Genomic DNA, 12,421 nt, shown 5'->3' with positions numbered 1-12,421 from the left:
GCTGAAAAGTTAGTTTTAAGAGAAGATGAAAATTATCTCCTAGGAGAAAGTTAATTGCATATGGGCCTCAGTCTGTATATAGCTTTATGGCCCTGTATAACATGACCCTGTGGTCAGTCAGTGTTTGTAAAACAGAAGAGGCTGGGAGTTCTGGCAGCCACTGCTTTAGTAGACTGCAGGGAAAGATGAAGGTCATAAAACAGTTGCTGTGGAGTTTATTAATATCTGGTTACAATTCTTACTAGTGAAAGCGGAATCTGTAGCAGCATCTCAGGCAGGTATTTTAGGGCAATCACTGGGTAGTTTTATGCTTAGTTTATCAGTTTTGAGATATTAGCTGCAGTGATGTTAAGGCTTCTCACGGACGGTTCATTGTTACACATTGTTACCCAGTGCATGCTGTGCCTGCTCTGGTGGTCACTTGAGGTATTCACACCTTCTGCAAAGTGGACAGTACAACAATTCGGATATATGGCAACACATCCATTTGTTTGTAAAAAGATTTGCAGATCCATAGTGTCCATTGCAATATTGCAGCAGGCAAAATCCATGATCCGGTTAAAACGCAGTTTGTGACCAAGCCCATATGGTGTGGGTCCTTTCTGCATGTCCATTGATCCACTGCGATCTGATCCAGAAAAGGTTGGCAGAGGATGTAGTGTGAAGTTTTTGTACGCACGCTAGACCGCAATTTTTAGCAAATGAATGATCGCCGATGACAATACAACGAATGAATGAAGTCTGATGACATCATGGTATATTTGAATTTAATGACTGATGGGGTTGTTTCCATAAGCTCAAAGGTGAGGACCCACAAGAAGGCTTCTAGCCATGCATGAAGGTTTTCAGTGGAACTATCATTTATCATACAGTATATACTGGAGTTTTCTACCGACCATTGGTGATTTTTGTGAGAACGGATGTGCCAGGTTTATTCAATCTACATTGGAGGAGAATTGCAGTCTGTTGGTCTCTTTTGAGGTCATTTGTTCTCTTTTAAGTTCATTCAATGCTTATATTGAACAATGTTCTATTCCTTATCCGTACTACACATGCAATTCATTATATCTTTTTTTTTTGCTTCACTGTCACTTTAAATGATGTTTTTTTTTATATTTGCATTTCTAACAAATACAGATGTAAAAAGTGAATCTTCACCAGAGTTTGAGCATATTCTAAGCAAATAAGGGCCATGAGCTGAGCTCGGGGTAAGCCGCCTCAGAGGATATCTCAGCCCCTGGTGGGGCGATTTAAATTCGGTAAAGTGCTGCACGCGCAGCTAGCAGTTTGCTAGCCACCTGTACAGCTTGATCGGCGCCGCTGCGCGGCGATCGGCCGCACGCATCGGCGGAAGAGGGCCCCCCCGCCAGAGCCCTGCGCTGCCCGGACCAATCACTCCCGGGCAGCGCAAAGGGCTGGATCCAGTGCGTCTGACGTCAGGACGTCGGCTGACATCCATGACGTAATTCCGATCATCACCATGGCAACACGAGAAGCCAAACAGGAGATCGCGTTCTATACGCGATCTCCTGTTTGCTGCTGTTGCCGGCGGTGATCGGACTAGAGGGACACATGCGCCCTCTAGTGGTGTTTCATGTAGCTACCACTTGGGTAGCTACATGAAACCGGTAAAAAAAATACAAAAAATGTGTAATGCAGCCTCCTTGGCGAAAAAATTGAACCGCCAAGGAGGTTAATGCAGAGGTCAAAAACTCCACTTAAAATCAAACAGCATTACCAACATCTTATCATTCACAATGAAAACCTGCAGCAGAATTGTACTGGGAAGGGTACGGTCACTATTGCTTGGTCCCAGGTCCGCCAGCCCTGTCCAGCACTTATGAGTGATATGTCAGCCTGATGTGGTGATTGATGGGTGGTGAGAACCTGCGAGTGTACAGCTCCACACTGCATATTAGCTGCTCTGTTGTTGCAAAGAAAATAGATAACAATGGGTTACTGGTTATATTCAGTCATTACAGTAGCTCCCTATCGTAAAACAATTTCCTGCTTTTTTTGTTGGACTGGGATCCTTTAATTAGGAAGCTTTCTTTGTGCACAAAGCAGCACGTTTCAGCCTCAAAGGGTAATGGTGATTTCTTCGCTTAGGAATAAGACGCACTTCAGTGTTCCACAGTCTTTCTTGTCGTTCAATAATGAAAACAGACAGCACAGCATCTCTCCAATGTCATCAGAGTGCCCGCAGCAGCAGGAGGCTGACTTAATATTCCGCTATTGATGAGGCCTGTGTGCTTTCTGTCGACACATCATATGGGAAATCAATTAATTTAGGTAGACCCCCTTCTGGGAGGTAGACTTGCTCTTCATGTAAGGCTCAGCAGTGTAAATCCATTTAGAACAGGTTTATTGAATAAGTTTTCCAGCATGTCCTTTACAGAAAGCTTTGGTAGATTTTGTTAAATGACCACTATCTTGAAAAATTGCTAAATTTAAAATACATGTAAACACATACAAATAAGTACGTTCATTCCAGAATTAAATCAGCCACAAATTATCTTTTTCCTATGTTGCTGTCATTTACAGTAAGTAGTAGAAATCTGACAGAACCAACAGGATTTGGACTAGCCGATCTCTTCATGGGGGATTCTCAGCATGACCTTTATTCTTTACAAGACACTCCCCGAAAATGACCTCTACAAAGATTTTTGACAGCCTCCCTGCTTGCTTCCCACTCTTTCGGCAGTTAGACGGAACAACTGCCATTCACTAAGTGCTTTTGAAAATTAAAAAAAAAACAAAAAAAAACCCTGAGAATCCCCATGAGAAAATGGGCCAGTCCAAAACCTGCTGGTTCTGACAGATTGTTACTACCTACTGTAAGTGACCGCAACATATGACAAAAGTAATTTGTGGCTCATTTTACTCTGGAAGAAAAGTACTTCTTATTTGTATGTGTTTACCTGTACTGTATATGAAATTTTTAGATTTTTGTGATAGTGGGCCATTAACAGATACTGTAAATGCTCTTGTATAGAATGCTAAATAAATCCTAACTTGCCCTCTAATGATCACGGAAATCATAACGCATTTATTTATTTCCGGCAACAAACTTTGGTCAGCACCATGTTGAGGTAATGCTGCCTTCAGTGCTTAGGTGATTAATCTTATTTTCAGCAGAAAATTCTCTTTTGTGCAGTAGACTGTTGACCCAGATGATCAGATGTGCATTATGCTGGCAAACAGGAAAAAGTTATAAAGCACTGACAGTATAGGCCTTAGCCATAGCTAGAACCTGAGTTTGGGGGATTGGAATGTTTTTTGTCCTTGCCTTCCTTTTAAAGGGAATCTGAAGTGAAAATTAACTTATGATATAATGATTTGTATGTGTAGTACAGCTAAGAAATAAAACATTAGGAGCAGAGACCTGAGTCTAATATTGTTCCCAGTACAGGAAGCAGGGGCGTAGCAATAGGGGGTGCAGCGGTAGCAACCGCATCGGGGCCCTGGGGCCAGAGGGGCCCCGAAGGGCCCTCCCTCAACTACAGTATTAGCTCTCTATTGGTCCTGTGCTCATAATAATCACTTCTATAGATAGCTTTGAATAGTGGTAATCATTAACAAGCTGTTCCCCATCCCCTTCTTGCTCCTCTGACATTGTAGTTACCATTGGCAGGTTTTGGTGCGCCGTATCAATTGTTATGTATAGAGTGCTTGAGGGGCCCCATTGTAAGACTTGCATCGGGGCCCACAGCTCCTTAGCTACGCCACTGACAGGAAGAGTTAAGAAACTCCAGTTGTTACCTTTGCAAAAGAGCCACTGATCTCTACAGCTTTCAAAGTCGCAGAGAGCTGTCTTCTGAAGCTTGTTATCTCAACTGTCAGTCATATTTTCTTTTTATAGCAGAGAACAGTTCAAAAGTTCACTAGCCTACTCTGTAAAATCATTTAGAATGCTGAGTAGTGTGTAAACTGCGAATATTAGAGAATGATGCAATGTTATTAAAAAAAACACTCTATAACTGAAAATAAAAATATGAGAATATTTTCTTTGCTACTAATGTTCTAGTAATTATCCGTACTACACAACCAATTCATTATATCCTATTTTTTTTTCGCTTCAGTGTCTCGTAGCACAACATGCTAAAAAGATTGCAGAAGCAATTGGGTGCATGGCTAACCTTTCCATTATGCCACATAAATCATATGATTAAACAGGAAAAAATCTAGGCGGCAGTAGAATGGGGAAATGACTGTGCTGGACGTGTGTGATCCACCTTCTGCCTAAGCATATTGGCACTGACGGGTTATGTGATAACAGATGCCACTTCAGACACAGAGACCAGGATGCTTAGGTAGAAGGTAGATCGTATGCACTGAATTACTGTGCGTTAGGAATCTGGTTATGCCACTTCCTGCCTGCTGGTGGCAGCATTGTGTTGAACTTTGATGAACTTCCTTCATTCCACTAGCAGGTGGCTCTGGGGACTTTGCATGACCTGAACTTTCATTGTTCCACCACTAGGTAGCTCTATGCTGTCTGGAGAGTTGCTCTGTATGGACTTGGCTTTTTAATCATGCAGCAGGTGTGTCGTCCTTATATAAGAGCCTTGCAAGGAGCAACCTGTGCCAGAACTTTGTCCTTACAGGTTTCAGTATCTGGACAACCCTGGTTTCCTGGTATCATGTACTCCTGTGTCTGATACCTTGTCATTGAACCTGCTTTCTGTCTGACCTCGTTTCCTGCCTGCTCCTTTTGTACCGTGATTGCTTGATTGTTGCCGACTTTATGCTTTGTCCTGCCCGTGATTTCCTGCCTGCCTCCTTGTACTGCAATTGTGTATATATTTATCCTGTGTATATATCTTGTATATAGATAGATAGATAGATAGATAGATAGATAGATAGATAGATAGGGTTTTGGAGGTTTGCACCTTGCGTTGTTTGTATGGTGTGTATGCATGTGGTGGTTGCCTCATTGTATATAGTTTCCACCGCATTTCCTGACTGTTGTACATAGTTTGTTATGCATGCAGTTGCATTGAATTTTCATAATATTGTATGCACGATTGTAAATAAACATTTTTGAACAGTATTTCCCTGTCTCGGGGTGTCTGTTGCTGCAAACTGTGATCAATCCCAGTTTCTCCGTTCAGGCTTGTAACACTGTGTCGAAGATATGGCTTATACAGAAGCTTCTGGGAAATGTTGCAGTCATTAAAACCTCAACAAAACTCTTTGCCTTTCCAAAAAACTGCTTTGGTATGCATTTAACAACCTCTGGCAAATGCCTAGGCGATGGGAGGAAGTTGGTTGGATGTTAACAGCAGTGCTTCACAACAGTCTGTATAAACCAAAACTCAAGCCTTGTGCACAGGTTAGATTGAAATTAGCTTTGTGTCGGTGTCCCCCGAGGTGGCAAGCCAAATTCATAAGAACAGCTGAATTGTTCCCTTCCTTAGCCCACCTGTCAGAAGCCGCTCTATTGTGTGCCAACCCCCTTCCCGACCCTATAGCAACTGTACACGTTGCTTGGCTATAGCTGAGGGACGTATCCGTATCCGCTCATGGCCAGAACTGTTGCTCTAGGGTTCTAGTCCCAGTCCCAACAGGAAACAATTATTGTGCATGTGTAGGTAACTTAGCGAGTAGAACTGCCATCCTATATGCAGATGTTTGTGTGTTGCAATCCAGTACCAATTCTCTCACTCAGATAAAGAGAGTGATTTCTAAACCCCAAAGCCGCAGTTATTTTTGCTTGTGCAAATTTATAAATAGTGTATCACATACAGTACTCATTTTTTTTACAGTAGAAACTCGTTATAGTTTAGTATCAAGGGATTCTACTGTATTGATATTATCGAGTTCATAAATCATTTTCCTCAATTGTACATGTGTGACAGGTTCACTTTACTTACTAAAAAGCGTGTCCACCACCGTAAAGCTGACAGATCTCTTTCTATGATGCCCAAGAGAACCATCTTTCAACAAGCAGTCAAGGGCATTGCTTTCTAAAACGTTCATTAATATCAATTTCTCCTAATATAATATTTGACTGTGCTTCATCCATTATTAATGCATGGAAAGACTGAAGAGAACGCATTAGCAGACTGACAAATGTTCTGCAAGAGAGACTAAATTAACGGCATAATTTGTACTCCCGCAACTGGGCCCCGATGACAGACTGCCATTAGCTGCGACGGGTATCACTGAATAGTATCGGTGTCAGATAATTAAACTTGCTATCAGCTTGGTGCAGAGTGTGAGAACATACGTCCTGCAAATAAGCACCAGCAAATCATGACACAAACCCAGCCAGCCAACAATTAGCACCTTCTTCCCCCACCGCTGTGCTGCTATTTCCTGGCTGAGGGCAGAGTGAATCTGTGGGCAGAGGCTGAGCAGCACTGATATAATAAATAGGTTGTAGCAAGTCTCAGCTCAAATGGGAAGCAAGGCTTATCGTATAGAGTCAGACTGCAGTAGGGACATAAGCTTGATGTCAGCTGTTCTCTGTATATCTGCATATGCTACATAAATCTGTGTGTGTGTGTGTGTGGTGGTGTGGTGTGGTGTGGTGTGGTGTGGTGTGTGTGTGTGTAGAAAATTCTTAACCCTCGAGAGTACATTAGCTCCTGTTAGGGGGGTTCACCAGGGGCCACAGACAAAATAGAGAACTAGCCCCAAGGTGTGTAAGAGAGCTGGTGCAGTGTCTGGTATGGCTGCAGAGGCCAGCAAAGGGGCAACAGATAAAAGCACCTAAGCACAGCATCAGAGTCTTGTTTGTGTCTCCAGCTACCAATTTCCTATCGATAAGACACAGAACATTTATATTGCGCTGTTCTCCTGGCGGGCTCAAAGCACCAGAGCTGCAGCCACTAGGACACACTCTATCAGCACTAAACAGGAAGAGACGAGGTTCGCCTGTGTCAGAGGTAGAGCCCTTAACCATTACACTTTCCAGCCAGGTTTAGCCGATAAAAAATAAATAAAGACGTTGGGCAGCAGGGAACAAAGGGGCAGGCCACCAAAAATGGAGGGGAAGGCAAGGTGGAGTGGCTCTTTATTTCCATCCAGTGCCATTTGCAGATTACTGCTTCATGTGGCTGGACCTGTGAGAGAGAGAGCGCTCACATTTAGTGCTTTCACAATTTCACAGTTTTCATTTGAAAAAGCTTTTATAAAAGCCATTAGCAAAAAAGAAAAGGGGGGGGGGGGGGGAGTGTTTAGGAGTACACAGAGGACAGGTAGGAAAAATACAGCATTTGTAGCGTGACTACTGCAAAGGGAACACATTTTCACCCATGCCCTGCAATAAGCAATGGTATATTTGTATGTAGACCGTTTCATACTTACAAACGACTTGAGTTACACATTTTCAGAGAAACAAGCAAAGTTGTCTTCATGGGATAAAAAAAAAAACTATTTTCTTTTTATTACATATTTACTGTATGTTAGTTTTATATAAACTGTTATAAGTAGTTTAAAACACACAGAAATTGACTAAAAAACAGTCTATACTACATGTCCAAATCCATAGTTGTTCTGAAATCATTTATCCATGTTTCACCATGTTTAGCCCAGGAATCAACAAGCAAACATTTTCCCAAAATGTAAAGACAATCTCCCGAAACGCAACCTGTCTGTAAGTAAGGGCGTATATATATATATATATATATATATATATATGTGTATATATATGTGTATATATATATATATATATATATATATATATATATATATATATATATATATATATATATACACCGGTATATATAATTTTAAAAAAGTTACTGAAAAAGAAATACATTTTCAGCTTACGAAAAACAGAGAGTACAATGGCTCTGGGAAGACCCATAGATCCACAAAGGGGTATAAGCGGTTAAAAGGTTGAGAACTGCCTGATGTAGAAGGAGCCCTTATTGTACATAACATCCAGGCAGATTTCTTATGTCAAAAATTGAAAGCTTGGTTGCTGTTGGAGATACATATTCATTTTCCCTCTAACAGCTTTTTAGCTTCTAATCAGCTTTTAAGCTTCTAATAATAAATTACTTTTATTAAAGAGGTTAACTGTGGTCAGCTAATTATTATATTACTCTAAATGAAGGTCATTGTCATGCTATTAAATGTAGAACTCTATAGACATGAAGCGCTTTAAGCTCTTGCAGTCTGTAATCTCTTGACAGTAAGCTCTAGACCAGAGGTGTCAAACTCAATAACGTAAGAGGCAAAAATCTGAAACAGTCTAAGTCACGGGCCAAATTGTTTATTAAAGCGGACCCAAACCAAACATTTTTTTTAATTCAAAATATTTAGTTGCACCACTTTGACACATACAAAGATAAACACTCCTTCAAGCCTATGAGCATTTCAGTGCATGCTTTTCACCCTCTTCTTTGCATAACTAGGGTTATACAGGTGGCAGCCATTAGCAATTCCTCCTGTGCCAGACACCACCTACTCCACCATTTTGCCGGATTCTGTCCCGGCAATATGAAAGGAAGGGAGGGGTTTCTCCATTAAATGTAAAATATTTTATATTTGTCATCATGCAGCTGAAAAAAGGGCTGCTTTTTATTATTATAATTTAGAAAATAGATTTTATTTCTGAAATCTTGTATGTTTAATTTGGGTCCACTTTAAGTTTTAACATTTATTGAACAGTCTAAAATAATTTAGTATAAATATAGCGGCCGTGGGGGCCTGGATCTCTGGTGCTCCCCATTCTGGAGAGTAGCATGGTGAAGAAGTTTAACCACTTAAGTACCAGCGGTCTCTGCCCCCTTAAGGACCACAGACCGCTGGTACAAGAAACGGTAGAATCGCGATGAATACCGACCAATAGCCGCACATACCAGCCGCAATCGCCATTACCGATGCACGGCGGGAACCTGGGCCACCCACTCTGCCACTTTAATTGGCTCCTGACCCTGCCGATCAATGTAGGCAATGGGAGCCGCTTACATTGATAGGCAGGGTCAGGAGCCAATGAAATTAGCTCCTGACCCGCTCACAGGGCTCTGTCAGTATAGAGACGGCAGAGTGAGTGAGCTGTGGCGGGGAGACAGCAGCAAGATCATCAGGAGCAACGAAAGTGTTGAGAACACGCAGCGTCAGTGGATTGAAATCTACACCCTGGCAGCCAGGTAGCCATCAAAATAGGGTGTAGATTTCAAACATTAAATTAACGACCGCCTAACGCCGATAGGCGGCGGCTGGCCGTAAGTGGAACTACGGCCGCTCCATGTCAGTTCACGGAGGGTGTCTCCGTGAACAGACTGCGAGCCGCCAATCGCGGCTCGCAGGATAAATGTAAACACTTGGGGAAGAAATCCCCGCTGTTTACATCATACGGCACTGCTGCTCTGATTGGCCGGGGATCGCCGGCATCTGATAGGCTGAAGCCTATCCTAGGCGGCGCAGGACGGATATCCGTCCTGCGCAGCCCATAGAAAGAGGGAGGAAATCACTGCGGAGGGGGCTTTGATTGAGGACACCCCCCACCTCCCCCCCCCCCCCCGGAAATCACAGGCAGCCGGCGGCGATCAGACCCCCCCAGCAGGACATCCCCTAGTGGGGAGAAAAAGGGGGGGGGGGAAAGGTGTGAGTGTGTGTGTTGTTGTTTTTTTTTTACCAGCCACACATGGGGGGTTGGAGAATTTGGATCCAAAAGGGGGCCCTGTGCTAATTTCACAGGGAGGAGGGGGGATGGTCCTGCTGTGGGTTGTTGATGCACCCAGGCTCCAACTGACAATGTTTCACCCAGAAATGCTGTGATCCTCTGGATGGGTAGGCAGTGTGTACTTTTGTTCTTGTAGTACCTAACTTAATGCACATGTGAAGCTTTTGAGGGCCACATAAAAAGCAAGGAGAGCCACATTCGGCTCACGGGACTCATGTTTGACACCTGTGCTCCAGAGGAAAAGGTAAATTTGAAGGCTGAGGTCAAACCTATACCACACCCTGCTGTTCCTTTCAGTCCAATTGTTTTATGCTAGAACTAGAGTAAGTAGTTGTTCACTGGACAAGATGGATGCCAACATGTGTAACCACATTAAGAGCAGTATAACTGGGTGAATAAGTGCATTAAGAAATATGGTGTGTCTGGAGAGTTTACTGAATGAAAATGATCATAGACTCACAAAGTGTACCATGGTGCTGGTTTTATTAAAGAGGAACTGTACTGAACATATTTACAAAATTGCTATTTTTTTTTACAATATTACTTTATAAAGTATTTAGTTAGTGTTTGCTCATCGTAAAATCTTCTGCCATTTTGATACCTTGCATCCATTGGCATGCTAATGCAATACAAAACTACTAAATTGAGTAGAATCAATAGAAATTTTCCAACCTGTCTAATTGCATTTTTGGTTGACCGTCAAAATCAATCAGTAGGGATTGATCAACCTTTAGCGCAGCAGCAGATATCAGACAGATGTGATTAAAATGATTTGAGTCAAAGTCAATAAGTTCAGTTGAGACATGTATGGCTAAGGAGAAAAACACTGCTGTGCTTGCTACTAGCATAATTACCATTCCCAGCATCTAGTAGTGGGAGTGGCTGAATGGTGTAATGGTTAAGGGCTCTGCCTCTGACACAGGAGACCAGGGTTCGAATCTCGGCTCTGCCTGTTCAGTAAGCCAGCACCTATTCAGTAAGGGACCTTAGGCAAGTCTCCCTAACACTGCTGCTGCCTATAGAGCGCGCCCTAGTGGCTGCTGCTCTGGCGCTTTGAGTCCGCCAGGAGAAAAGCGCGATATAAATGTTATTTGTCTTGTCTTTGTCTAGTATGTGTCCTGGCTATAGGTTCTTTGGACCTCTGAGCCAGTGCTAATTTGTTTGACAATATGCCAGCAGGTGTAACCAGTTCACTATATGAAAATTATATTATGATATAAGTTTAGTGCACTGGATATGCTGAGCAGTGTATTAGTGATGCAAACTGGTGACCACTACTATGGCTTTACTCCATTTCTCTTTAGAGAAGACATAGCTTCATAATTACTCATGGCCACTAGAGAACACTTTCTTTTTGCATCCATTCTTAGTAGAAATTGCAGGAAGTTCACCAGCTAACATTAATATTATTTGGTTCTTATATAGCATCGCCATCTACAGTGTACAAAAATGACAAACTAGAGCTGAGGAGTAAAAACGTTTTTGACTTTTATAAATAGCAGCATAATATTGCCTTTCATTAACAACAATACTGTTCTAATTTGTTTATTCATCATATATTTATAAATAGAAGCGGAGAGAAAAATAATGTGCTACAAAGGCAAGTGCTTCAGCTAGCAAAAATAAAATATTCAGAATTCAGCAAAAAATAAACAGAAGCTACACATAACACCTCTAAAATGAGCAGAGATTTTACAGTTCTATGTATTCATTAATGTGGGGGTTAGCCCTAGAGAGCTAGCATTCAGGCTGGTAACCTATAGCAATGGTGGAAGCTATTATGTTCTGCACAGCCAACTAGCATATCCACAGTGAGGCACATACATAAATGGATAAAAGAACACCATACGAATCCTCCTGTATTATTGCACCCACTGACCTATGCATCAAGTAAAATAGTAGTTCTCCGGTAGATCATTCAATCAGTCTTATAACCCAAAGAGCTCATGGTCACAGAGATCATACACATAGCTAGAGATGGCCAGTGATGCAAATTTGTGAAGCATGGAAATAGACCAGCTTGCTGCTGCATTTCACTGTCTTAATTTCCAAGCTGCATACATTTGCATAAAATTTGCATTAACTTCGAAATATTAGCCTCTAATTGACCATCCCTTCACATAGCACATTACAGAGTTTTCCTCTACTTAGCTGGGGGGATTTTTTTGTTTGTTTGTTTTTTTTATAACTTGTCCCCTAAATGTTAATATTTTTGTAAAGTCATATAGATACATTACAGGAAATGTTCTGCAGCCCCTTAAGGCTAGAAAACCGTGAAAAACAAGTGATCCAGCAAACTTGGATGGATTTTATTTAAATATTGTCTGCTACTTAAGTACACCTGATCTGAGGCAAGGCTACTTTAGGTTAGCACAGATATTCATGCTATATCCATATACCTCTGTGCATTGTCCTTCCTCTCTTCTTTCAGCCCTCCCCCACTCCCCATAGTCCCTCCTTGTAAAATGGGACTTTTGGCAAGTCATATTTTCAGACAGGAAGAGGCAGGCCTGATATGATGTGCCCTCCTATCTCTTTCCCGTTCCATCATCTTCACCCCCTTTCTTCACCCCCTCTTAGGTCCACAATGGTGGGCGGACACATCTGCACTAAGGGGGAGAGTTGCAGACAGCAGTGGAAAGTTGGATCCTGCATTTCTTCCCTGAGAGCTACTGCAGTGAGCACACTTACCAACATCATTCTGCACTCCTACTGGAAAGCGAGAAGAGAACTTTACCACCTGTTAATACCAGATTTCTCTCCCAGCTTCTAGTAGGC

The 12,421-nt window shown here is 42.1% G+C and overlaps 2 protein-coding genes across 7 annotated transcripts in view; one reads left to right on the top strand and one right to left on the bottom strand.

The window, feature by feature from the left end:
• Nucleotides 1-12,421, top strand: part of CEP89 (centrosomal protein 89) — a 363,467-nt gene that overhangs the window by 189,744 nt on the left and 161,302 nt on the right. The gene's annotated exons all lie outside the window — the stretch shown is intronic.
• LOC137537683 (E3 ubiquitin-protein ligase RNF182-like) overlaps nucleotides 1-12,421 on the bottom strand; it is a 62,105-nt gene that overhangs the window by 24,856 nt on the left and 24,828 nt on the right. The window lies entirely within an intron of this gene.

Source organism: Hyperolius riggenbachi, chromosome 11, assembly GCF_040937935.1.
Source record: "Hyperolius riggenbachi isolate aHypRig1 chromosome 11, aHypRig1.pri, whole genome shotgun sequence".
Lineage (NCBI taxonomy): Eukaryota > Metazoa > Chordata > Amphibia > Anura > Hyperoliidae > Hyperolius > Hyperolius riggenbachi.
Note: the sequence above shows the minus strand (reverse complement) of the source record. Positions and strands in the feature narration are given on the sequence as shown.